Raw genomic sequence first — 5330 nt, forward strand, 5'->3', positions numbered from 1 at the left:
TATTTCTTGCACGCAATCTACAAGTAGGGTTTGCAGCAAGAAGAGGCGATAGCGAAAAATTTGACGGACGTGGGTGAATAAAAATTATAAAATTCAGAAAAAAGCAACGGAGGGATTCCATTAGATGGAATTTTGCAGGTATCCAAATGCATACAATTTATTTTACGAAAAACAAAAAATATGCGCTCTAGTGAGAGCCTTCTCTCTCTCTCTCTCTCTCTCTCTCTTCTTTTTTACGATACGAGCGATCCTTTTCATAGTGAATGCGTGTGCGTGTCTGCCATGTGACGAAGCGGATTCATAATGGTGTGCCCCATAGAATACCTTACGTGAAATGACGTTGGAAAAAGAAAGAACAAGCCGGAATCACCGTAAGAGGAAGCAAGGAAGAGAGAGAGACCGACGGCTCGGCGCAGTAAGCGGCGAAGAAGAATAGCAGGGCGAAACGTGATTGTGAAGCAGTTCGTGGAATGTCCCGTCATCTCAAGGGAACAACAATCTGGGCTTCTCCGGAACTCCGGCGGTGGAAAGGCTTGAGGTTTCTTACTGCAACTGATTGCTGCCCGCCTCCGTCTGTCCGTCCGTTCGTTCGTTCTCCCGTTGCTTACTTCGAGCTTGCTATTGCCGACTTTGCATCTTACCGGTGTCTTAACTCGGCATACGTCATTGATAATCGTACAATAATCAAGGCCGCTTTTTTTTTTCTTTTTTCTGCAATACTGTAATACTGACCTCTACCGTAGTGTATAAGCACAACTTTGAAAACTTTCAATTAGTTAGCTCAATTCCGAAAGCTTCTGTCGAAAGTTGTTACAGCGTTTCTTGAGACAAAAGTTAACAGCTGGTTTTCTCGAACAAAGTTATAAAGTGTGCAACAGTTATATTTGTGTATTATAAGTAACTAGAAGTGAATTTGTATATATAAAGAGCGCTGTGTCAATGAATACTGAAGCGTTCTTCCTCAGGTAATTTTATGAAAAACTTTTATTTGTTTGATTATCAAAATGTTTGAAATAATAAAAAAAAATTAGCGAATAATAATAATAGCAATAAATAATGAAGTGATGTGCAATCGAGCGAATAACTATATATGGAAAATTGAGAAAAAAAGAAGTGGAAAGTATCACTCGAAAAACATTTAATACGAATTTATCTTACGATATATCCGCGCGATGTATCAATTAGTTATTGTTTTAAAAATAAACCTTGTTTGTCGCTTTATGTGAATAAATTCGATCAGAGACATGTATTCACGTTGCTCGTATTATAATCCCGCGTATATGAGAAAAATATGTAAATAAGAAGGTCAAAAGGAAAGAATAAAAACGTTCGCGTGTAAAGTATGAAAATGTATCTGGAATAGGTCATGCACGCGGAGTTTAATTTTTTGACGAACTCTATTTTTTTCAAGCTAAATATATAGTAAAATAAAAATTTCCCGGAAAGTAACATCATTAAACTTTTCTGCAATAAAAAACGATTATAAATGTCAAAGTGTACATCTAGATCCATTTTCCTCTCAGAACGAACGATTCTCGTATAAAGTTTTTTCCCATCCCACGTAAGATTTCTTTTTTAAATTGTTTTATTTTGTTCGCCACCAATTAATGCTGCATTACCAATAAATAACGTATCGCATTCTGCCGATTACGAGTCGATAGATAAATGATAATTCGATTGTTACGACTCGGCGATACCGTGAATGAAGTTCGTTAAATGCCTTTTGCGAAAACGAACGGACTGGCGAGAGAGCGGTGGTGTATCGGAATGTATTCCGCCAATCATATAATTCGTAGCATTGAACTCGCGTTAATAGCGCCGCTCACAACCGCACACAATTTGTATTCTTTCGCCTTAATTACCAGGCTCTCGCGATAACAACCATCCCGTCCTGGGCGAGCACACGTTGCGCGCCTCGTGCCAATTAATCCGCCTTTGTTGTCGCTCAATAATAATCACGCCGCGCTCGAAAGGGCCGTTCGCATCGGTGCAACTCGCTGCACCCTAAAGACCGGCCGATTGACGCTCCATAACGGCCCGATAAATTCATATTCAGATTGTATTTCTATTGTGTATCTGCATTTCGTTATCCTGTCACGCCCGTTCCACAACGGGACACGTTGCAGGAGATCGAACTGAAGTTCGGTCCACAAATGCAATCGGGTCAAGTCCACTTTTCACAAAATTCGATTCGTTTCGCTCTTTTTTTTTTTTTTTTTTATAGTACCTCGATATTCTGCACTCGTACGCCAAAATCCCGTTTGCCACTCGTGCTTTCGACGTTTCAATTGTACGTTGTAACTATTGGCAAAATCGCAGCGTGCTATTTTTGGAAAACAAACACTGAAATCTACATATGATATACACAAGTTTTATCTAAAATAATAACAACCGATCGTACGTTCTTTCGACATATTATTTCGTATTCCAATTATATTAAACATTATTTTATCGAGATAAGCGTGGAAGCGGATTTGATTTAATTTTGTATTCATATATTAGCTGTTTTCTTCCTACGTCCACAGTTAACAAAAGTAACTTGTTGCACACGATATTGCGCAGTCGATGATCGCCCACGATTATGAGATGCGTGTGTGTGTGTGTGTGTGTGTGTGTGTGTGTGTGTGTGAGAAACGGCGACGGTGTTGCGTTTCAGATACGATCGATGAATGTTCGCGATGTAGTGTGGCGGAGACTCTTTCATGCTTCGTGCGGTAGAATCGTTAATTATACCTCCGACTGATTGTCCTTGAATGACGAATCACCATAACTGTGTACCGTATTAACCGCTAATTGCAACGGAGGTCAAATGAAAATTCACAGATGGTCGCCGAATCCAAATAATTTTGTAACGCGAATATATACCGTTAAGCATCGGCGGAGTTAATATACAATTTACAAACGCAATCACAGAGTATTACAGCAAATTCAATCAGTTGCATTACACTAAATTAGCGTACACTAAAAGCTGCTATACATAAATTAATAAGTTAAACGTAAAAGCGTATAAATATTTTAAATGATTAAATAACCAATAATGATACTCCTATTTAACAGAATATACACGTATTATTTCATTGTCCAAATTTATTATATCATGTCATTGCATTGATGTAAAACAGCTTTTTATGCACTAACCTAATGTAGTACCAGCGAACAAATTCACATTTTAGGTTCGTTTTCACAATGTAAGTTTATCTAAAAATTAGAGATTACAAGAGATTTATGAATTTCTTAATTTTTAATTTTTAAGTAATCATACATTATGAAAATGAATCTTAGTTGTAAAACTCGTAGTGCACTCCAACTGTAATATTATTTTCGATATACTTGAATAAAAAATATATATACATATATATGAATTATATTTGATATAAATAGCCCTGAATACGCGCCTGTTTTAGTATCTACCGTTAAAAATAACAAAAAAACGTCGAAAAAGATTCTAGAAGATTCTTCTAGCAAATTCTTCTCCAAAGTTTCATTCTCTGAATACAGCGGTCTATAAATACCTGAAATATCTCAACGAATAATACCTAGAGGGGATCAAACTTAAAATATTTTCGTGTTATTTTTTTGTGCGCGTGTCCTTTAACAACTTTTCTCGGGGAGGAGTTCATTTCGTCGAAGACCAGCTGTCCTTCCGGGTGAGAAGGTTGTACGTAGTTGGCAGATAACAGCGGGATCTCCCTTCCCGTTGCGAGCCTCGGAGTCTTGGAACGGGAACAACGAAACATAACCGTGACGGCAGGCAAAGACAGAAGACGAGACCCTGTCTGCCCTTGGCTGTTAGCGATCCGGAATAGATAAGGTAGATTACCGCACGAGATCCCTCGTTTCTTCGTCTGGTGTACTTCTCCGCTCCTTTATTTTCACAGCTTTATTTATAGCGTTTTGTTTGGGTGCCGTCGCCAAAGAGACTGAATATCTCCAAAAGCAACGCACCGATTCGCCGGCAACGTTGGCTTGCTGGCCGCGGAATGGTGACCAGACGACGATTAAAATTGGAAATTCACCGCAGTCGCTAATCTCGGCGTTTGAATGGAGTCTCGCGCGACGGAGGGGAGACAGGCATTTAATAAACAGGTAACATTACACCGCAATGCGCGCCACGGAAACAGGTTGCATCGAGCACAAATGTACGTACATTTGTAAATGTAGGCAAATCGAAAAACGTGAATTGATCTCGAAGAAAGGAGCTCGAACGGATCGGTTTACCTCGATTTCTTGCGAAACTGCGCAAGTTTAATAACTCACATCGGCTAACCGACTATCCGAAGAACGACTATCAAGCGACTTGCATCGAAAGAGAGAAAGAGAAAGAGAGAGGTTACCTGTTCAAACTCATGGACCGATTCTCAACCGTTTGTGACCGATGACGAACGGTGGTAAAAACAGGAAAGAAAATACAAAGCGAACCCGATATAGTAAGCCAGGATCTCGGCGCTCACACGCTCGAACGTGATTTCGCGGTAGATTTTCCATTTCGCTGCTGACGACGGCAAGGCCACGGTTAGAACCCTCATTATCGTCTTCCAATATGACGCGATTCTCCGTGGTGTTTATAAGAAAACGTGCGCGGAGCATATCTGCGTCCCTGACGAGAGCCTCGTGTCTGAACTCTCTTCATCTCTCTCTCTCTCCCTCTCTCTCCCTCTCCCTCTCTGGGTCGCTCGGGCTTTCTCATATTTACTCGCACCGTCCCTTCGTCCCTTCGTCCCTCACGCTCCCTGGTGCTAGCTCCCTACCAGAGGATCGCGCGCCGATCCCGTCTCCCCTACTACCGGTCCTCGGTGCGCGTTCGATACACGGAATCGCCTCGTGGTTCTCGGAAGGCAGTAGACTGTCGCCAACCACGCCAGACGGCGCACCGCTCGCACGCTCTCTCTCTCGTTGCGTGTTCGCCCACTGGCTCACCCACGGGGACTACCCTCTCCTCCTTCTCACTCTCTCTCTCTCTCTCTCTCTCTCTCTCTCTCTCGCTCTCCGTCCTCTTCTCTTACCCTCCTCTTCACGCGCCTCCCTCCTGCCCGACCACTACTCCATACACTCTGTCTCGCGGCTCGGCTGCGGAGCCAGCCAGCTACACGGGGCCCGTCAGTTACGCAACAATAACAACGCCGTCAGGAGCCGTGCGTAGCGTCGTGCGGCGCGCGACACCGCAACGCGACACCGTAGACCGTGCGTAGGGTGTGTGTATGTTGTGTGTGCGTGTATGTGCGAGTGTGTGTGCGTCGACCGTTCGCGTTCGCCAGGAATCACACTTGTTGACAGCGACGCGAGTGAACGCGGGTGAAACGGAGCGACTCGCACACAAGGATCACAAGGAT

The sequence above is a fragment of the Trachymyrmex septentrionalis genome, unplaced genomic scaffold, assembly GCF_001594115.1.
Source record: "Trachymyrmex septentrionalis isolate Tsep2-gDNA-1 unplaced genomic scaffold, Tsep1.0 scaffold16, whole genome shotgun sequence".
Classification (NCBI taxonomy): domain Eukaryota; kingdom Metazoa; phylum Arthropoda; class Insecta; order Hymenoptera; family Formicidae; genus Trachymyrmex; species Trachymyrmex septentrionalis.